At 41.7% G+C, this 21,937-nt stretch overlaps 15 non-coding genes across 15 annotated transcripts; 8 read left to right on the top strand and 7 right to left on the bottom strand.

Annotated features, from left to right (window-relative positions):
- Positions 1 to 10,545: 10,545 nt before the first annotated feature.
- Positions 10,546 to 10,619, top strand: trnam-cau (transfer RNA methionine (anticodon CAU)). Its single transcript has one exon. It is a non-coding gene; the product is annotated as a tRNA-Met (tRNA).
- A 2,498-nt stretch (positions 10,620 to 13,117) lies between these two features.
- Positions 13,118 to 13,200, bottom strand: trnal-cag (transfer RNA leucine (anticodon CAG)). Its single transcript has one exon. It is a non-coding gene; the product is annotated as a tRNA-Leu (tRNA).
- Positions 13,201 to 14,033: 833 nt separating this feature from the next.
- trnal-cag (transfer RNA leucine (anticodon CAG)) lies at positions 14,034 to 14,116 on the bottom strand. The gene has a single exon. It is a non-coding gene; the product is annotated as a tRNA-Leu (tRNA).
- Positions 14,117 to 14,949: 833 nt separating this feature from the next.
- trnal-cag (transfer RNA leucine (anticodon CAG)) lies at positions 14,950 to 15,032 on the bottom strand. The gene has a single exon. It is a non-coding gene; the product is annotated as a tRNA-Leu (tRNA).
- Positions 15,033 to 16,041: 1,009 nt separating this feature from the next.
- trnam-cau (transfer RNA methionine (anticodon CAU)) lies at positions 16,042 to 16,115 on the top strand. Its single transcript has one exon. It is a non-coding gene; the product is annotated as a tRNA-Met (tRNA).
- An 842-nt stretch (positions 16,116 to 16,957) lies between these two features.
- Positions 16,958 to 17,031, top strand: trnam-cau (transfer RNA methionine (anticodon CAU)). Its single transcript has one exon. It is a non-coding gene; the product is annotated as a tRNA-Met (tRNA).
- A 665-nt stretch (positions 17,032 to 17,696) lies between these two features.
- Positions 17,697 to 17,779, bottom strand: trnal-cag (transfer RNA leucine (anticodon CAG)). The gene has a single exon. It is a non-coding gene; the product is annotated as a tRNA-Leu (tRNA).
- A 94-nt stretch (positions 17,780 to 17,873) lies between these two features.
- Positions 17,874 to 17,947, top strand: trnam-cau (transfer RNA methionine (anticodon CAU)). The gene has a single exon. It is a non-coding gene; the product is annotated as a tRNA-Met (tRNA).
- Positions 17,948 to 18,612: 665 nt separating this feature from the next.
- Positions 18,613 to 18,695, bottom strand: trnal-cag (transfer RNA leucine (anticodon CAG)). The gene has a single exon. It is a non-coding gene; the product is annotated as a tRNA-Leu (tRNA).
- A 94-nt stretch (positions 18,696 to 18,789) lies between these two features.
- trnam-cau (transfer RNA methionine (anticodon CAU)) lies at positions 18,790 to 18,863 on the top strand. The gene has a single exon. It is a non-coding gene; the product is annotated as a tRNA-Met (tRNA).
- A 665-nt stretch (positions 18,864 to 19,528) lies between these two features.
- Positions 19,529 to 19,611, bottom strand: trnal-cag (transfer RNA leucine (anticodon CAG)). The gene has a single exon. It is a non-coding gene; the product is annotated as a tRNA-Leu (tRNA).
- A 94-nt stretch (positions 19,612 to 19,705) lies between these two features.
- Positions 19,706 to 19,779, top strand: trnam-cau (transfer RNA methionine (anticodon CAU)). The gene has a single exon. It is a non-coding gene; the product is annotated as a tRNA-Met (tRNA).
- Positions 19,780 to 20,621: 842 nt separating this feature from the next.
- Positions 20,622 to 20,695, top strand: trnam-cau (transfer RNA methionine (anticodon CAU)). Its single transcript has one exon. It is a non-coding gene; the product is annotated as a tRNA-Met (tRNA).
- Positions 20,696 to 21,360: 665 nt separating this feature from the next.
- On the bottom strand, positions 21,361 to 21,443 carry trnal-cag (transfer RNA leucine (anticodon CAG)). Its single transcript has one exon. It is a non-coding gene; the product is annotated as a tRNA-Leu (tRNA).
- A 94-nt stretch (positions 21,444 to 21,537) lies between these two features.
- On the top strand, positions 21,538 to 21,611 carry trnam-cau (transfer RNA methionine (anticodon CAU)). The gene has a single exon. It is a non-coding gene; the product is annotated as a tRNA-Met (tRNA).
- The last annotated feature ends 326 nt before the right edge of the window (positions 21,612 to 21,937 follow it).

Raw genomic sequence — 21,937 nt, 5'->3', positions numbered from 1 at the left:
CATTCAATTCATTTGATATTTAGAAGGAAAAATATTGATTAATACCTTAATTATAATCAATCATTACATATACATTGAAGCAGCAGTGGATTCCAATCCACCCCCTTCACTGTTAATAAACGCTTTCTCTTACAAACTATGTGCAAACAATTTTTGATTTTAAGTCATTTTTAAAAGGTACTTGTTAAATTACTATATACTCACATTCTAGCAATACCTTCCCACACATTTTTCTATTCTAACTGTGCTTATTTCAATCTGTATAAGTAGTAGAGTGTGGTAATACACAGACAAAAAAATAAGTTAAAGAAAGAAAGCAGGTCCTTTAGTTATATAATGAATGATAGGATCAATAGATATTTTCTCATTTTACATTTTATTATATTTTTGGCCAATGTGCTGTTACAATTCAATTTGTCTTTTCATTGACATTGTTTTGCCCTTTTTTGGTTTACCAAGCCAAGATTTGGTGGGTCCCACATTGCTGCTGCAAAGCCAAATCTGAGTGTGGCTAGGAGACCATCTCAGGCTGTTAACCAACCCAGCGCAGCAGTGTCCAGTGCCCCTACACCAAGCACCACTGTCTCTGTAAGTACTGGCATAATCCACATTGCATTCTAAGACACATTCCACATCTGTGCACTTTTTAGAAATATATTTTGTATGCAGGAAATCTTATCATAATGAATTAAGAGCAATACTATACAGTTTTCACACAATATGCAGTCAGTGAACACATTTCCACAATGCTTACATTTTCTTAACAGAAAAGCTATACCTCCCAACAAAATTATGGATTGTTTTTGTAGTATTTACAAATGTTAACACACACCACCCCACAATAGCAAAAACAATATTCCAAACCTTAGATACAGTATAAAAACCTCGGCTTCTTCAATGATATCAGTTCAAAAACAATATATCTCAGCTGATAATAAACAAACAATTGAATAATTGACACACACCTGATTTATGTTGGGTAAATTGAGCCAACCATAGCTGATTCCAGTCTGGCTTAGACTCAGTGGCAGGGGTTATTTTTTTCTGTTACATTGACACTTATACATTAAAAGGAGGACTTTGAGGAGTGATGTTTTTGGAAACAGAAAAAGACAAACACTGTAATGTCTGGACGAGGAAGAGTAAGAGCAAGGGGCCCAGGGAGAAGAGCAGGCCCAGTGAGATGTGCAGTGACAGATGCAGTGAGAGATGCAGTGAGATGTGCAGTGAGAGATGCAGTGAGATGTGCAGTGAGATGTCCAGTGAGAGGTGCAGTGAGATGTGCAGTGAGATGTGCAGTGACAGATGCAGTGAGAGATGCAGTGAGATGTGCAGTGAGATGTGCAGTGAGAGGTGCAGTGAGAGGTGCAGTGAGATGTGCAGTGAGAGGTGCAGTGAGTTGTGCAGTGAGAGGTGCATTGAGATGTGCAGTGAGAGGTGCAGTGAGAGGTGCAGTGAGAGATGAGAGGTGCAGTGAGATGTGCAGTGAGATGTGCAGGGAGTGGTGCAGTGAGAGATGAGATGTGCAGTGAGATGTGCAGTGAGATGTGCAGTGAGAGATGAGATGTGCAGTGAGATGTGCAGTGAGATGTGCAGTGAGAGGTGCAGTGAGAGATGAGAGGTGCAGTGAGATGTGCAGTGAGATGTGCAGTGAGAGATGCAGTGAGAGGTGCAGTGAGAGGTGCAGTGAGAGGTGCAGTGAGAGGTGCAGTGAGAGGTGCAGTGAGATGTGCAGTGAGAGGTGCAGTGAGAGATGAGATGTGCAGTGATAGGTGCAGTGAGAGATGAGATGTGCAGTGAGAGGTGCAGTGAGAGGTGCAGTGAGAGATGAGAGGTGCAGTGAGAGGTGCAGTGAGATGTGCAGTGAGAGGTGCAGTGAGAGATGAGATGTGCAGTGAGATGTGCAGTGAGATGTGCAGTGAGAGATGAGATGTGCAGTGAGATGTGCAGTGAGATGTGCAGTGAGAGGTGCAGTGAGAGATGAGAGGTGCAGTGAGATGTGCAGTGAGATGTGCAGTGAGAGATGCAGTGAGAGGTGCAGTGAGAGGTGCAGTGAGAGGTGCAGTGAGAGGTGCAGTGAGAGGTGCAGTGAGATGTGCAGTGAGAGGTGCAGTGAGAGATGAGATGTGCAGTGATAGGTGCAGTGAGACATGAGATGTGCAGTGAGAGGTGCAGTGAGAGGTGCAGTGAGATGTGCAGTGAGAGGTGCAGTGAGAGATGAGATGTGCAGTGAGAGGTGCAGTGAGAGATGAGAGGTGCAGTGAGAGGTGCAGTGAGAGATGAGATGTGCAGTGAGAGGTGCAGTGAGAGATGAGAGGTGCAGTGAGAGGAGCAGGGCCAGGGAGAAGAGCAGGCCTAAGGACTTCCAAGGGCTGCAAGAACAGTAGTCAGTGATGAAATTCGTGCCACTATCATTGACCATGTAATCAACCACGGTCTTTCGCTAAGAGAGACTGGTACACAGTAAAGGGAAAAAAAACTGATTTGCTTTTTACTGGAATACTGTACATGTGGACATACAGTTCCCAACCAATAAATGCAAATACCTGTAAAACTGAAACACAAAAGTCTATGAAGTTTTTGTAATACAATAGCCAGTATTTTGAAACCTGGTGTACTTTGATTGACTGCATGTACCTTGTGAAGTGAAAACAAGTGTTATTCTTTGACAGAATAATTTCATTCTGAGTCAGATTTCCAGTGTTTTGGTAAAGTTAGTGTGTGCAGAGAAAGATGTGTTCTATTTTGAAATGAAGAGTTAGTATATATTTACAGTTTTTTTCAATTGTTTACACGCAATTTTGAAAACCTCTACCTCCTTCTCCTCTTCATCTACCTCCTTCACCTCTTCCTCTACCTCCTTCTCCTCTTCATCTACCTCCTCCTCTTCCTCTACCTCCTTCACCTCTTCCTCTACCTCCTTCTCCTCTTCATCTACCTCCTTCACCTCTTCCTCTACCTCCTTCTCCTCTTCCTCTACCTCCTTCTCCTCTTCATCTACCTCCTTCACCTCTTCCTCTACCTCCTTCTCCTCTTCCTCTACCTCCTTCTCTTCTTCCTCTACCTCCTTCTCCTCTTCATCTACCTCCTTCTCCTCTTCCTCTACCTCCTTCTCCTCTTCCTCTACCTCCACCTCCTCTTCATCTACCTCCTTCACCTCTTCATCTACCTCCTTCACCTCTTCCTCTACCTCCTTCTCCTCTTCCTCTACCTCCTTCTCCTCTTCCTCTACCTCCTTCTCCTCTTCATCTACCTCCTTCATCTCTTCCTCTACCTCCTTCTCCTCTTCCTCTACCGCCTTCATCTCCTCTTTGAGCCCCCCCTCTTATTCTCACTCTTCTTCTTCTTCTTCTTCTTCTAGCTCCTTCCATTTTTGTTGAAGACAGGTGAACTCACCTGCTGCCTTTTATAGCACTCCTGAGTAATGCGTTTTCAAATTAGCACATGTGTGCTTCCACGCCTGATGGATGTGCATATCCAATTCATTCATTAGTGTGGTCAATGGCAATCCGGGGCTTTGTAATGACAAGGAAGTAACCTCACAATCCTTATCTGTGTCTAAGGTGTGAAAATGTGTGTAGAGTTTTACAAATCACTGTGTGTAATGTTTTGCTAAAAGGGTAAAGCAGACATTGTGTGTAATGTTGTGCAAATCTGTGGAGGGGTTTTGCTCATTGGAGTAGAATTTTGCAAATTGCGTGGAAATTTTTATTTTAGTGTGTAAACAATCATAAAAATCTGTAACAAAATGTGTTCTTGAGAAGAAAATTATCCATTTGGCCAATTGTGTTTTGTTGGTGTGAGTCTGTGTTAAGAGTTTAGGAAAAAGTATCTGAAGTATGGGTAAGCGCTTGTTAGCGATTTAAAAAAACTGTAAATACTTTTGAAAACAGATTCAAATAAGCGGCGATCCTAAATTGCAATATTATTTCCCACTATTACTGTTTTTGACTGTATTTTAATCATATTTCAAAAACAAAAAGAATCTTACTGAACATAGACCTTTAAACAGTATTGTATAATTCCATCTAGGATTAGTTAAAATTATTGGACAGTTATGACTGTTTCTTTCTCTTGTTATATATGCAACATATATTATATTTCATTGCATGTTGTCTCGGTAAGTAATTTCAAATTTTATTGGTCCAAAATAATTGAATTTGCATATTAACTGTCACAACTCAGTAGAGTCACACAAATTAGTGCTAGCAGCTGACACAATTCTGAAAACTATTGGAACAAATGTATACATTTTATTCTATAACCTTAAGTACGTATTTGACATCCAATATTTTCTATTTTATATGAGGGTAGTCTTGGATAGATAAAGCGGTAATTAAATAAATGACCTGCTAGACTAAATGTTTTGTCTTTTTCCTTCACAGACTACTCCTTCGGGGGCATTACTGCAAGATGCATCTACAGTTCGACTGCATCGTTTGTGGTCGGACACTTTGCCACCAGAGGATCACAGGTGGATTGCCAGCAGGCTTTTTAAAATGGGGCCCAAGGGAAAACCAGAGCTTCGAGACAACCTACAGCTCTGGTATTACCCACCACAGCCAGCACTTATTTACAACCAGGCTCCAGCTCCAGACAGATTTTTTTGGACATCGATAGGATGTACAACATGGTCACAGAAACCCTCATCTGTACCAAGTGTAAAGCCTCGCATGTGTCCTGGAGTCAGACTGTCCTGCAACAGCTGGATCTGGGCCATCGCTCTGAATTTCGGGTCATCCTCACGCGGAAGTAAGGGCACTTTAATTCCACATCCAGTTGATAGCCCATCATCACATATGTTTGCAAATACTTTACAAATCAATTATGTAAAATATATGAATGTGTGGATTTTGCTTTTCCTAAGGTATGCCTGTGATATGAGAGTCATTCGGCTCCTGCGTGAGCGTGGCCTAGGCAACAGTCCCACGCGGGTCATCAAACAGCTGCGTGAGAACCACAGTGAGGAGTGGCTCCAGCGTATGGCCCGGAACACCACCCAATGTGTGGACTTCCTCAAACGACCCGGGGTGTTGCAAATACAATTCCAGGAACCCCCAGAGCCTACAGTGGTCCCAAGCTGCAAGTGGCTGCTCACCGTGTACAGCCAAGACATCCTGACAAGGCTGGATGAAATCCATGCAAGGATAACATCTACGTATGGTTCAGTCTTGAAGATGGATTCCACTAAAAAGGTTAGCAGGGGATTTTTGTTAATTTATGGTGTTTACTGTTATATCATTATCAGAGCATGAGTATCATATTCTACATGTTGTGATGTTTCATTGCATTGCATGCTTCCTGTCATCTACTGCAGATCACTAAGAAGCTGGCTGGGACGGCAAGGGGAACGGGACTCTGGCTTACCTCTGTTGGCAATGAGTTTGGTCAGGTGCTCATGAGTGTGCTGACAGCACAGGAAGGAGCAGGACTGGACATGATGGTCGATGGTCTGGTGAAAAGGTACCAGCAGGCTAGTGTGGATCCACCTGCTGTTTTGTACGTGGACTGTGGCTGCTGCACTGATGTGGGTGAGACCAAGCTGAAAACCAGATTCAGAGGGTGGCCTGATCTCATGATTCGGTTGGACATCTGGCATTTTATGCGCAGGATTGCCATGGGGTGTACAACTGATGCCCATCAGCTGTATCCCATCTTCATGTCACGGCTGTCAGCGTGCATTTTTGAGTGGGATGCGGCTGATGTTTCTATGCTTCGCAAAGCAAAGAGAGAGCTGTTGATATCCCAGGGTTGGCCTCCGCTGACAGATGAAGATGTCCACAAGCATCTTACCAGAAATGAGCTGGCACTCCATTGCCGGAGGAGGACCTGTGGAGAGGAGACTACCATCCTTCTCCTTGAGCGGCTGCTTACAGAGCTCCTGAGCAGCAAGGGCAAAGACTCCCTGGGTGTTCCTCTCCTGGACCGAGAAAGGATGGAGCACATCTGGAATGTCCAGAAGAAGCATGTGAAATGCATTCAAGACCCCCCTGGTGTTGTGCTCTATACAGAGACAGGGAGCCTAAACAAGGGAGGTGTGCTTCTAAAGACCTACAGATGTGCCAGAGGCTCCACTTCTCTCGAGTCCTTTCATTTACACCTGAACCGTTTCATCCCAGGTATTGTCTTTGTCACACACACTGTGCATGTGTAAAGAAAGAGCATTAAGTGTTTTTGTGTGTTCCTTTAACACCTCCTGAACACTGTTGTGTCTATTTACAGGGACCAGTGCAAACAGTCTGAACTTTCAGATTTATCTGCTGGAGGGTCTACACCGGTGGAACCAGGACCGGGAGGCTGCTTCCCTGTCATCGGAGCCATCAGCTTTGCGCAGCTACACAGGAGAACTTGTTCACTGTGTAAACGGCAATTATGAAAAGCTGTTTGGCAGGAAAGTGGTCCCCACGTTTTGTCCCCCTGCATGTTACACCGGTGAGAATTATTTTATATATTTTTTATTTTATCAACTTGCAATTACTGTGTAACCTCCGTCTATATGTCAGATTTAACCCTATAGAGTCGATTGTATCATAATTGATATGCAAGTTTCTAAAGGACTCTAAATGATCAACATGATCAAAACTTTTAAGGAAACATGCCCTCTGTCGTCTGATTGATTATAGTCTTTTAGTATAATTGTAAAAGTGTCCACCTTCAGCTCGTGCCTCACGTTTCTTTTCATTGTGAAACATTTACTGATTTTATAAAGTAATTGTAAGAATAACTTTTATATTGTTACTAATATTTAATGACTAGTTACTAGACTGAAGCAGCTTGGGTTCACTTGATTAGAAAATCATGTTACATGTAAATATCAAAATGATCATCAGACTTTTCTCTCAATCATCATTGTATTGCATTTCATTTCATGTTTTGCCCACATAATTAAACGTGTTGGGCCTCTAAATAAAACTGTTTTGTTTTTTTTCTCCTTGACGATGAGCTCTATATTCTCACACTATATGAGCTACTACAAAAGCCTAAGGTATCAAATATGATACACAACATTCTATTTAATTTCCATTTGTTTATTGTTTTTATTTCAGGTGAGCTCATTGGAGTGCAGTATCTGTTCCAGCAGACTGGTCAGGCACTGCAGGACATGAATCCTGACTCTGAGCAGACAGCAGAGCTCATTGAGGACCTCAGTGTGGAGGAGCGAGATGAAGATGAGGGCTTCTGTGACATCAGCGAGGATCACACAATAGCAGATCCGGAGGCTGTTCTGTCACCACCCTCTTCCACACTGACACTGGGTTCTTCTACCCTGGTCACCAGCAGTGCCACACCTGTACTGGGCTCCACATCCCCTTCACTGATCCCTGACCCCAAACTTGTCCTCACACAGTCTCCTTCATCACCTGGACCCTCAGGGACTGCTGTCACACCTGTTCCCTCTGAAATATCTGTTTCAACACTCCCCTCAGAGCCAGAGGATGCTGGTCAGGATGTTGATGAAGAAGAGACGGTAAATACTACTCCTTTGTATGTCTTTCAAATTAACTAGAATAATTATGATGAATTAACATCCAGTGCTTTAAATCCAGACTTTCCACATATTTTACATTTAAAAGTACAGCCTAAATTCATTTGTAAGCTGCAAATACACATCAAGTCAAGTCATCTTTATTTATTTGGTGCTTTGTAAAATGTCAAGAATGGCGCTCTCTGCTTTGTACTATACAGTGCTTTACGGTGATAAACAGGAAAATAACACAATCAGTTATGGAATTATGCATTAGACAGATGTGATGTAATAATTGTATTGCATGTTTGTGTTTTTTAATAGGCTGTTGACTACCAAAATATCCCGGGTTATCAACATGTGGACCAGCTGGCAGAATATCTGGTGGATCTCCGGGACCACACAGCCCTCAGCCTGACCAACCAGGAAGCCAACACCATAATTGCTCTTTGGCAGAACCTGGATGACCGGGACAAGGAACGGGTGGTGTATGACAGTCGATGCCGAAAGAGACTGCTGAGTGGACGCTTCAAGGTCCCGAAGAAGCCCACTCACCCTGGTGTAGAGAGCACCACCAGATGTGTGCTGGGTGCAAGCAGCGCACCTGCTCAGTGGCCTGACTGTTGCCGTCTGGTGGAGACCATCTTCATCAGACTTTGCACTGTCCACCCAAGCCCCAAAAGAAAAGGCAAGGGAGCCCTGTCAAGATGGTCTCTGATCCTGCAAGACTATCGCAGGATAAGGCAGCTTGTACTGGGCAACAGCTTGGTGATGGGAGGAACATCCATGCAGCTGGTGGAGGTTAACCAGAACACCCTGATTCAGTGGTATAACAAAAGACAGAAAAAGCAGGAGCTGTCTGTGCTGCTTCAGGGCATTCAGTTGCCTCAGCCCCTCCCTGAAAATCATGAGCCTCTCCAGGTAGCCAAACGTCTACGGACTGAGCCAGAACAACCAGGGGAGCAGCACCAGTACAAGCTACCAGAGAGCACAGCTGGTCAGGCAAAGCAGAGGCAGACTTCTGTTGGGCGACCCCCTCTCAGACCCAAGGCACCAGCGCAGAGTCAGACGTTGCTGACACCATCTGCATCTGGAGCATCACTGCAGATGGTACCAAATATACTTATACCATCAGCACCAGGTTTCCAGGGTGTGCCCATGTTCCAGGCTGTGCCAATGTTCCAGGGTGTGCCAATGTTCCAGGGAGTGCAAATGATCCAGGGCATCCCAATGGCCCAGGGGATGCAAATGGTACAGCCACTGTTACAGCCAACAGCTGTACAGGGCACCCGCTTACCCGCTTCACCAGCTGCCAATCCAGACGCCATGCCCAAGAGACCCTACAGGAGAACCGTAGAGGCCAACACTTGCAAAAAATGTGGGCAATTTAAAACAAGTGCTACAGGACATAGCCAGTACAGGGGCAGGGTGTACTGCCCACAGACTGAGACTGTTTCAAAAGAGGTGTGGTTGGAGGAAATGCGGAGAACCATTTCCAAATAATGTATATATTTTCATGTATATAGCATCATGTATATAGTGTAAACAGTTGTTTAAATAGTTAATACTTGTGTTGAATATTATTTAATTGTTTTTTTTAACGTTATTTAACATTTTAACTTTTTATTTCTTGTTTTTGAAAACCTATTTAACTCTTCATTTTATTTATTTATTTTTAAAACATGTTACCAGTATTTAACATTTTAATATTCATTACTGTTCTGTTGGCATGATTGGAAAATAAAAACAAATTGGCAAGTGATTTCTTTTTGACTTTGACTTTCATATAACACTAGTTCATCAGAACACTGCAACAATATAACATTTGTATATAAAAAATATAATTTATACATTTTGTTATTCTTGTGATTGACATTTTCAGCATATTAGTTACTATTTAATGGGTTGCATCTTTGTTCACTACAAATAACAGATTTGCAAGTGTCTTGTTTGAATGTAACCTAAAAAAATACTTAATCAGATCAATAATAATACAACAACTACTAAATAATAACACTGTTCCATTGGCAATTATATATTTTTATGAAAGAATATCAAAGAAACACAACAAACAAATTACATATGTATATTTTATTAACACTGGAACAGTATGCATTCAAAAAGAATTTGCTTATTTACTTTTACTTTCATATAACACAATATTTCATCAGTACACTGCACCAATATAACATTTGTATTTAAAAAGATAATTTGTCCATTTTGTTATTCTTGTGACAGACAGTCTTCATATTAGTTACTATTTAATGGGTTGCATCTTTGTTCGTTGCATAATAATGCATTTTTTTTAATGAAAGAATATCAAAAAACAACAAACAAATTACGTATGTATATTTTATAAACACTGGAACAGTATGCATTAAAAAATTTAGCTTATTTACTTTTACTTTATTATAACAATATTTTATCAGTACACTGCAACAATATAACATTTGTATATAAAAATATAATTTGTACATTTTGTTATTCTTGTGAAACATTTTACAGCATATAAGTTACTAATTAATGATTTGCATCTTTGTTCATTGCATAATAATGCAAATAACATTATTTTTCATGATAGAATATCAAAAAACACAACAAACAAATTAAATATGTATATTTTATTAAAACGGGAACAGTATGCATTCAAAAATAATGATTATTTATTCAAATAATAAATATTACAAAAATTTGTCTTTAGCTGGATTCGAACCCCGGTCTTGGTGCACACCTGCAATAGGAAACAGTGTGATATAAATGCGTGATTTTCACACACGAAGAAACCGGAAAATGTATCATAAGATCTATGCTAATGAAGGCATATCTTTGACCATCAAATTTCAGCCTTTCTTTTCTTCGTTTTTTCTTTCTCTTCTTCCCCCTCTCTTTTTCTCCCTTCCCCCTTTTCTTCCCCTCTTCCCCACCTTTGTTGGACTATTGTTCCCCAGCTTGAACGCAGCGCCTTAGACCGCTCGGCCATCCTGACATGACGGCCAGTGATGAGCAGCATTTTTCCACCTACACGGAATGGCAGATGATCTAGAATCTAGGGGTTAACGCTCATCTGAGTCACAGCACATGCCACGTTGGCGCAGTTAGGCAGCGCGTCAGTCTCATAATCTGAAGGTCGTGAGTTCGAGCCTCACACGGGGCAGAATGGTGCTTTTTGATACACGGGACTGTGTAAATAAAGGAGCTGCTTTCTGTATTCCCTTTTATGCCTTTGTCCATTTCTTCATATGCACTGTAATTGAAATCCAGTGTTTTTTTAAGACTAATGTTGAACAAATGCAGTAATAGTATTACTCTCATATTCATGTCATATGTGTCAGTGTTGTTACAATGTTTTGTTAAGGCTTATATCATTCTTGCATTCTAATGGCATGTCTTGTTAATGCTAATGTAATGTTTTACATGACATTCCTTGAATCTTGTGTCATGACACTCCACCCCATGCCCCCAAACCCATGACATTTCATTCCAAGAAATTTCCAAGAATCCTTGCCATGAAATTCTACTGCATCTTCTTCCGGTAAACATCACAACGTTATTTCGTGAAATTCAGTTGAATCCGATTCAATCAACATGTCCATTTTTTCTGAAATGTCATGACTTGAAATTCCAAGTGCCATAGAATCCCATACATTGCACTAAAGTGTTACTTTAAAGGCCATGTACTGCAGGTCAGTGTTACTTTAATGTTTGGTTAATTCTAGCATGAACTGAATTGCAGTGCTTTGTCAACATTACTGCATTTCTTGATAAACTTGCCAGAGGGTTAAAGACTCTAGCTTGGGCCCGCAGCCAATGGTTAGGTTTGTCAGAAGTGGGATTCGAACCCACGCCACAAGGGGAGACTGCGACCTGAACGCAGCGCCTTAAACCGGTCGGCAATCCTGACATGACGGCCAGTGGTGAGCAGCATTTTTGCACCTACACGGAATGGCAGGTGATCTAGAATCTAGGGCTTCACCGCTCACCTGAGTCACAGCACATGCCACGTTTGCGCAGTTAGGCAGCGCGTCAGTCTCATAATCTGAAGGTCGTGAGTTCGAGCCTCACACGGGGCAGAATGGTGCTTTTTGATACACGGGACCGTGTAAATAAAGGAGCTGCTTTCTGTATTCCCTTTTATGCCTTTGTCCATTTCTTCATTTGCACTGTAATTGAAATCCAGTGTTTTTTTAAGACTAATGTTGAACAAATGCAGTAATAGTATTACTCTCATATTCATGTCATATGTGTCAGTGTTGTTACAATGTTTTGTTAAGGCTTATATCATTCTTTCATTCTAATGGCATGTCTTGTTAATGCTAATGTAATGTTTTACATGACATTCCTTGAATCTTTTGTCATGACACTCCACCCCATGCCCCCAAACCCATGACATTTCATTCCAAGAAATTTCCAAGAATCCTTGCCATGAAATTCTACTGCATCTTCTTCCGGTAAACATCACAACATGTTATTTCGTGAAATTCAGTTGAATCCGATTCAATCAACATGTCCATTTTTTCTGAAATGTCATGACTTGAAATTCCAAGTGGCATAGAATCCCATACATTGCACTAAAGTGTTACTATAAAGGTCATGTACTGCAGGTCAGTGTTACTTTAATGTTTGGTTAATTCTAGCATGAACTGAATTGCAGTGCTTTGTCAACATTACTGCATTTCTGGATAAACTTGCCAGAGGGTTAAAGACTCTAGCTTGAGCCCGCAGCCAAAGGTTAGGTTTGTCAGAAGTGGGATTCGAACCCACGCCACAAGGGGAGACTGCGTCCTGAACGCAGCGCCTTAGACCGCTCGGCAATCCTGACATGACAGCCAGTGATGAGCAGCATTTTTCCACCTACACGGAATGGCAGATGATCTAGAATCTAGGGGTTAACGCTCACCTGAGTCACAGCACATGCCACATTGGCGCAGTTAGGCAGCGCATCAGTGTCATAATCTGAAGGTCGTGAGATCGAGCCTCACATGGGGCAGAATGGTGCTTTTTGATACACGGGACCGTGTAAATAAAGGAGCTGCTTTCTGTATTCCCTTTTATGCCTTTGTCCATTTCTTCATATGCACTGTAATTGAAATCCAGTGTTTTTTTAAGACTAATGTTGAACAAATGCAGTAATAGTATTACTCTCATATTCATGTCATATGTGTCAGTGTTGTTACAATGTTTTGTTAAGGCTTATATCATTCTTTCATTCTAATGGCATGTCTTGTTAATGCTAATGTAATGTTTTACATGACATTCCTTGAATCTTGTGTCATGACACTCCACCCCATGCCCCCAAACCCATGACATTTCATTCCAAGAAATTTCCAAGAATCCTTGCCATGAAATTATACTACATCTTCTTCCGGTAAACATCACAACATGTTATTTCGTGAAATTCAGTTGAATCCGATTCAATCAACATGTCCATTTTTTCTGAAATGTCATGACTTGAAATTCCAAGTGCCATAGAATCCCATACATTGCACTAAAGTGTTACTTTAAAGGTCATGTACTGCAGGTCAGTGTTACTTTAATGTTTGGTTTATTCTAGCATGAACTGAATTGCAGTGCTTTGTCAACATTACTGCATTTCTTGATAAACTTGCCAGAGGGTTAAAGACTCTATCTTGGGCCCGCAGCCAAATGTCGGTTTGTCAGAAGTGGGATTCGAACCCACGCCTCCAGGGGAGACTGCGACCTGAACGCAGCGCCTTAGACCGCTCGGCCATCCTGACATGACAGCCAGTGATGAGCAGCATTTTTCCACCTACACGGAATGGCAGATGATCTAGAATCTAGGGGTTAACGCTCACCTGAGTCACAGCACATGCCACGTTGGCGCAGTTAGGCAGCGCGTCAGTCTCATAATCTGAAGGTCGTGAGTTTGAGCCTCACTCGGGGCAGAATGGTGCTTTTTGATACACGGGACCGTGTAAATAAAGGAGCTGCTTTCTGTATTCCCTTTTATGCCTTTGTCCATTTCTTCATATGCACTGTAATTGAAATCCAGTGTTTTTTTAAGACTAATGTTGAACAAATGCAGTAATAGTATTACTCTCATATTCATGTCATATGTGTCAGTGTTGTTACAATGTTTTGTTAAGGCTTATATCATTCTTGCATTCTAATGGCATGTCTTGTTAATGCTAATGTAATGTTTTACATGACATTCCTTGAATCTTGTGTCATGACACTCCACCCCATGCCCCCAAACCCATGACATTTCATTCCAAGAAATTTCCAAGAATCCTTGCCATGAAATTCTACTGCATCTTCTTCCGGTAAACATCACAACATGTTATTTCGTGAAATTCAGTTGAATCCGATTCAATCAACATGTCCATTTTTTCTGAAATGTCATGACTTGAAATTCCAAGTGCCATAGAATCCCATACATTGCACTAAAGTGTTACTTTAAAGGCCATGTACTGCAGGTCAGTGTTACTTTAATGTTTGGTTAATTCTAGCATGAACTGAATTGCAGTGCTTTGTCAACATTACTGCATTTCTTGATAAACTTGCCAGAGGGTTAAAGACTCTAGCTTGGGCCCGCAGCCAAATGTCGGTTTGTCAGAAGTGGGATTCGAACCCACGTCTCCAGGGGAGACTGCGACCTGAACGCAGCGCCTTAGACCGCTCGGCAATCCTGACATGACAGCCAGTGATGAGCAGCATTTTTCCACCTACACGGAATAGCAGATGATCTAGAATCTAGGGGTTAACGCTCACCTGAGTCACAGCACATGCCACGTTGGCGCAGTTAGGCAGCGCGTCAGTCTCATAATCTGAAGGTCGTGAGTTTGAGCCTCACACGGGGCAGAATGGTGCTTCTTGATACACGGGACTGTGTAAATAAAGGAGCTGCTTTCTGTATTCCCTTTTATGCCTTTGTCCATTTCTTCATATGCACTGTAATTGAAATCCAGTGTTTTTTTAAGACTAATGTTGAACAAATGCAGTAATAGTATTACTCTCATATTCATGTCATATGTGTCAGTGTTGTTACAATGTTTTGTTAAGGCTTATATCATTCTTTCATTCTAATGGCATGTCTTGTTAATGCTAATGTAATGTTTTACATGACATTCCTTGAATCTTGTGTCATGACACTCCACCCCATGCCCCCAAACCCATGACATTTCATTCCAAGAAATTTCCAAGAATCCTTGCCATGAAATTATACTACATCTTCTTCCGGTAAACATCACAACATGTTATTTCGTGAAATTCAGTTGAATCCGATTCAATCAACATGTCCATTTTTTCTGAAATGTCATGACTTGAAATTCCAAGTGCCATAGAATCCCATACATTGCACTAAAGTGTTACTTTAAAGGTCATGTACTGCAGGTCAGTGTTACTTTAATGTTTGGTTTATTCTAGCATGAACTGAATTGCAGTGCTTTGTCAACATTACTGCATTTCTTGATAAACTTGCCAGAGGGTTAAAGACTCTATCTTGGGCCCGCAGCCAAATGTAGGTTTGTCAGAAGTGGGATTCGAACCCACGCCTCCAGGGGAGACTGCGACCTGAACGCAGCGCCTTAGACCGCTCGGCCATCCTGACATGACAGCCAGTAATGAGCAGCATTTTTCCACCTACACGGAATGGCAGATGATCTAGAATCTAGGGGTTAACGCTCACCTGAGTCACAGCACATGCCACGTTGGCGCAGTTAGGCAGCGCGTCAGTCTCATAACCTGAAGGTCGTGAGTTTGAGCCTCACTCGGGGCAGAATGGTGCTTTTTGATACACGGGACCGTGTAAATAAAGGAGCTGCTTTCTGTATTCCCTTTTATGCCTTTGTCCATTTCTTCATATGCACTGTAATTGAAATCCAGTGTTTTTTTAAGACTAATGTTGAACAAATGCAGTAATAGTATTACTCTCATATTCATGTCATATGTGTCAGTGTTGTTACAATGTTTTGTTAAGGCTTATATCATTCTTGCATTCTAATGGCATGTCTTGTTAATGCTAATGTAATGTTTTACATGACATTCCTTGAATCTTGTGTCATGACACTCCACCCCATGCCCCCAAACCCATGACATTTCATTCCAAGAAATTTCCAAGAATCCTTGCCATGAAATTCTACTGCATCTTCTTCCGGTAAACATCACAACATGTTATTTTGGAAATTCAGTTGAATCCGATTCAATCAACATGTCCATTTTTTCTGAAATGTCATGACTTGAAATTCCAAGTGCCATAGAATCCCATACATTGCACTAAAGTGTTACTTTAAAGGCCATGTACTGCAGGTCAGTGTTACTTTAATGTTTGGTTAATTCTAGCATGAACTGAATTGCAGTGCTTTGTCAACATTACTGCATTTCTTGATAAACTTGCCAGAGGGTTAAAGACTCTAGCTTGGGCCCGCAGCCAAATGTCGGTTTGTCAGAAGTGGGATTCGAACCCACGCCACAAGGGGAGACTGCGTCCTGAACGCAGCGCCTTAGACCGCTCGGCAATCCTGACATGACAGCCAGTGATGAGCAGCATTTTTCCACCTACACGGAATAGCAGATGATCTAGAATCTAGGGGTTAACGCTCACCTGAGTCACAGCACATGCCACGTTGGCGCAGTTAGGCAGCGCGTCAGTCTCATAATCTGAAGGTCGTGAGTTCGAGCCTCACACGGGGCAGAATGGTGCTTTTTGATACACGGGACCGTGTAAATAAAGGAGCTGCTTTCTGTATTCCCTTTTATGCCTTTGTCCATTTCTTCATATGCACTGTAATTGAAATCCAGTGTTTTTTTAAGACTAATGTTGAACAAATGCAGTAATAGTATTACTCTCATATTCATGTCATATGTGTCAGTGTTGTTACAATGTTTTGTTAAGGCTTATATCATTCTTTCATTCTAATGGCATGTCTTGTTAATGCTAATGTAATGTTTTACATGACATTCCTTGAATCTTGTGTCATGACACTCCACCCCATGCCCCCAAACCCATGACATTTCATTCCAAGATATTTCCAAGAATCCTTGCCATGAAATTCTACTACATCTTCTTCCGGTAAACATCACAACATGTTATTTCGTGAAATTCAGTTGAATCCGATTCAATCAACATGTCCATTTTTTCTGAAATGTCATGACTTGAAATTCCAAGTGCCATAGAATCCCATACATTGCACTAAAGTGTTACTTTAAAGGTCATGTACTGCAGGTCAGTGTTACTTTAATGTTTGGTTTATTCTAGCATGAACTGAATTGCAGTGCTTTGTCAACATTACTGCATTTCTTGATAAACTTGCCAGAGGGTTAAAGACTCTATCTTGGGCCCGCAGCCAAATGTCGGTTTGTCAGAAGTGGGATTCGAAACCACGCCACAAGGGGAGACTGCGTCCTGAACGCAGCGCCTTAGACCGCTCGGCAATCCTGACATGACAGCCAGTGATGAGCAGCATTTTTCCACCTACACGGAATAGCAGATGATCTAGAATCTAGGGGTTAACGCTCACCTGAGTCACAGCACATGCCACGTTGGCGCAGTTAGGCAGCGCGTCAGTCTCATAATCTGAAGGTCGTGAGTTCGAGCCTCACACGGGGCAGAATGGTGCTTTTTGATACACGGGACCGTGTAAATAAAGGAGCTGCTTTCTGTATTCCCTTTTATGCCTTTGTCCATTTCTTCATATGCACTGTAATTGAAATCCAGTGTTTTTTTAAGACTAATGTTGAACAAATGCAGTAATAGTATTACTCTCATATTCATGTCATATGTGTCAGTGTTGTTACAATGTTTTGTTAAGGCTTATATCATTCTTTCATTCTAATGGCATGTCTTGTTAATGCTAATGTAATGTTTTACATGACATTCCTTGAATCTTGTGTCATGACACTCCACCCCATGCCCCCAAACCCATGACATTTCATTCCAAGATATTTCCAAGAATCCTTGCCATGAAATTCTACTACATCTTCTTCCGGTAAACATCACAACATGTTATTTCGTGAAATTCAGTTGAATCCGATTCAATCAACATGTCCATTTTTTCTGAAATGTCATGACTTGAAATTCCAAGTGCCATAGAATCCCATACATTGCACTAAAGTGTTACTTTAAAGGTCATGTACTGCAGGTCAGTGTTACTTTAATGTTTGGTTTATTCTAGCATGAACTGAATTGCAGTGCTTTGTCAACATTACTGCATTTCTTGATAAACTTGCCAGAGGGTTAAAGACTCTATCTTGGGCCCGCAGCCAAATGTCGGTTTGTCAGAAGTGGGATTCGAACCCACGCCTCCAGGGGAGACTGCGACCTGAACGCAGCGCCTTAGACCGCTCGGCCATCCTGACATGACAGCCAGTGATGAGCAGCATTTTTCCACCTACACAGAATGGCAGATGATCTAGAATCTAGGGGTTAACGCTCACCTGAGTCACAGCACATGCCACGTTGGCGCAGTTAGGCAGCGCGTCAGTCTCATAATCTGAAGGTCGTGAGTTCGAGCCTCACACGGGGCAGAATGGTGCTTTTTGATACACGGGACCGTGTAAATAAAGGAGCTGCTTTCTGTATTCCCTTTTATGCCTTTGTCCATTTCTTCATATGCACTGTAATTGAAATCCAGTGTTTTTTTAAGACTAATGTTGAACAAATGCAGTAATAGTATTACTCTCATATTCATGTCATATGTGTCAGTGTTGTTACAATGTTTTGTTAAGGCTTATATCATTCTTTCATTCTAATGGCATGTCTTGTTAATGCTAATGTAATGTTTTACATGACATTCCTTGAATCTTGTGTCATGACACTCCACCCCATGCCCCCAAACCCATGACATTTCATTCCAAGAAATTTCCAAGAATCCTTGCCATGAAATTATACTACATCTTCTTCCGGTAAACATCACAACATGTTATTTCGTGAAATTCAGTTGAATCCGATTCAATCAACATGTCCATTTTTTCTGAAATGTCATGACTTGAAATTCCAAGTGCCATAGAATCCCATACATTGCACTAAAGTGTTACTTTAAAGGTCATGTACTGCAGGTCAGTGTTACTTTAATGTTTGGTTTATTCTAGCATGAACTGAATTGCAGTGCTTTGTCAACATTACTGCATTTCTTGATAAACTTGCCAGAGGGTTAAAGACTCTATCTTGGGCCCGCAGCCAAATGTCGGTTTGTCAGAAGTGGGATTCGAACCCACGCCTCCAGGGGAGACTGCGACCTGAACGCAGCGCCTTAGACCGCTCGGCCATCCTGACATGACAGCCAGTGATGAGCAGCATTTTTCCACCTACACGGAATGGCAGATGATCTAGAATCTAGGGGTTAACGCTCACCTGAGTCACAGCACATGCCACGTTGGCGCAGTTAGGCAGCGCGTCAGTCTCATAATCTGAAGGTCGTGAGTTCGAGCCTCACACGGGGCAGAATGGTGCTTTTTGATACACGGGACCGTGTAAATAAAGGAGCTGCTTTCTGTATTCCGTTTTATGCCTTTGTCCATTTCTTCATATGCACTGTAATTGAAATCCAGTGTTTTTTTAAGACTAATGTTGAACAAATGCAGTAATAGTATTACTCTCATATTCATGTCATATGTGTCAGTGTTGTTACAATGTTTTGTTAAGGCTTATATCATTCTTTCATTCTAATGGCATGTCTTGTTAATGCTAATGTAATGTTTTACATGACATTCCTTGAATCTTGTGTCATGACACTCCACCCCATGCCCCCAAACCCATGACATTTCATTCCAATAAATTTCCAAGAATCCTTGCCATGAAATTCTACTACATCTTCTTCCGGTAAACATCACAACATGTTATTTCGTGAAATTCAGTTGAATCCGATCAAATCAACATGTCCATTTTTTCTGAAATGTCATGACTTGAAATTCCAAGTGCCATAGAATCCCATACATTGCACTAAAGTGTTACTTTAAAGGTCATGTACTGCAGGTCAGTGTTACTTTAATGTTTGGTTTATTCTAGCATGAACTGAATTGCAGTGCTTTGTCAACATTACTGCATTTCTTGATAAACTTGCCAGAGGGTTAAAGACTCTATCTTGGGCCCGCAGCCAAATGTCGGTTTGTCAGAAGTGGGATTCAAACCCACGCCTACAGGGGAGACTGCGACCTGAACGCAGCGCCTTAGACCGCTCGGCCATCCTGACATGACAGCCAGTGATGAGCAGCATTTTTCCACCTACACGGAATGGCAGATGATCTAGAATCTAGGGGTTAACGCTCACCTGAGTCACAGCACATGCCACGTTGGCGCAGTTAGGCAGCGCGTCAGTCTCATAATCTGAAGGTCGTGAGTTCGAGCCTCACACGGGGCAGAATGGTGCTTTTTGATACACGGGGCCGTGTAAATAAAGGAGCTGCTTTCTGTATTCCCTTTTATGCCTTTGTCCATTTCTTCATATGCACTGTAATTGAAATCCAGTGTTTTTTTAAGACTAATGTTGAACAAATGCAGTAATAGTATTACTCTCATATTCATGTCATATGTGTCAGTGTTGTTACAATGTTTTGTTAAGGCTTATATCATTCTTTCATTCTAATGGCATGTCTTGTTAATGCTAATGTAATGTTTTACATGACATTCCTTGAATCTTGTGTCATGACACTCCACCCCATGCCCCCAAACCCATGACATTTCATTCCAAGAAATTTCCAAGAATCCTTGCCATGAAATTCTACTGCATCTTCTTCCGGTAAACATCACAACATGTTATTTCGTGAAATTCAGTTGAATCCGATTCAATCAACATGTCCATTTTTTCTGAAATGTCATGACTTGAAATTCCAAGTGCCATAGAATCCCATACATTGCACTAAAGTGTTACTTTAAAGGCCATGTACTGCAGGTCAGTGTTACTTTAATGTTTGGTTAATTCTAGCATGAACTGAATTGCAGTGCTTTGTCAACATTACTGCATTTCTTGATAAACTTGCCAGAGGGTTAAAGACTCTAGCTTGGGCCCGCAGCCAAATGTCGGTTTGTCAGAAGCGGGATTCGAACCCACGCCACAAGGGGAGACTGCGACCTGAACGCAGCGCCTTAGACCGCTCGGCAATCCTGACATGACAGCCAGTGATGAGCAGCATTTTTCCACCTACACGGAATAGCAGATGATCTAGAATCTAGGGGTTAACGCTCACCTGAGTCACAGCACATGCCACGTTGGCGCAGTTAGGCAGCGCGTCAGTCTCATAATCTGAAGGTCGTGAGTTCGAGCCTCACACGGGGCAGAATGGTGCTTTTTGATACACGGGACCGTGTAAATAAAGGAGCTGCTTTCTGTATTCCCTTTTATGCCTTTGTCCATTTCTTCATATGCACTGTAATTGAAATCCAGTGTTTTTTTAAGACTAATGTTGAACAAATGCAGTAATAGTATTACTCTCATATTCATGTCATATGTGTCAGTGTTGTTACAATGTTTTGTTAAGGCTTATATCATTCTTTCATTCTAATGGCATGTCTTGTTAATGCTAATGTAATGTTTTACATGACATTCCTTGAATCTTGTGTCATGACACTCCACCCCATGCCCCCAAACCCATGACATTTCATTCCAAGAAATTTCCAAGAATCCTTGCCATGAAATTCTACTACATCTTCTTCCGGTAAACATCACAACATGTTATTTCGTGAAATTCAGTTGAATCCGATTCAATCAACATGTCCATTTTTTCTGAAATGTCATGACTTGAAATTCCAAGTGCCATAGAATCCCATACATTGCACTAAAGTGTTACTTTAAAGGTCATGTACTGCAGGTCAGTGTTACTTTAATGTTTGGTTTATTCTAGCATGAACTGAATTGCAGTGCTTTGTCAACATTACTGCATTTCTTGATAAACTTGCCAGAGGGTTAAAGACTCTATCTTGGGCCCGCAGCCAAATGTCGGTTTGTCAGAAGTGGGATTCGAACCCACGCCTCCAGGGGAGACTGCGACCTGAACGCAGCGCCTTAGACCGCTCGGCCATCCTGACATGACAGCCAGTGATGAGCAGCATTTTTCCACCTACACGGAATGGCAGATGATCTAGAATCTAGGGGTTAACGCTCACCTGAGTCACAGCACATGCCACGTTGGCGCAGTTAGGCAGCGCGTCAGTCTCATAATCTGAAGGTCGTGAGTTCGAGCCTCACACGGGGCAGAATGGTGCTTTTTGATACACGGGACCGTGTAAATAAAGGAGCTGCTTTCTGTATTCCCTTTTATGCCTTTGTCCATTTCTTCATATGCACTGTAATTGAAATCCAGTGTTTTTTTAAGACTAATGTTGAACAAATGCAGTAATAGTATTACTCTCATATTCATGTCATATGTGTCAGTGTTGTTACAATGTTTTGTTAAGGCTTATATCATTCTTTCATTCTAATGGCATGTCTTGTTAATGCTAATGTAATGTTTTACATGACATTCCTTGAATCTTGTGTCATGACACTCCACCCCATGCCCCCAAACCCATGACATTTCATT

Source organism: Siphateles boraxobius, unplaced genomic scaffold (assembly GCF_051911475.1).
Source record: "Siphateles boraxobius isolate OS27281-9 unplaced genomic scaffold, OSU_SipBor_1 23, whole genome shotgun sequence".
NCBI classification, from domain to species: Eukaryota; Metazoa; Chordata; class Actinopteri; order Cypriniformes; family Leuciscidae; genus Siphateles; species Siphateles boraxobius.
The sequence above is the reverse complement of the archived record's forward strand: the minus strand, read 5'-3'. Positions and strand labels throughout refer to the sequence as shown.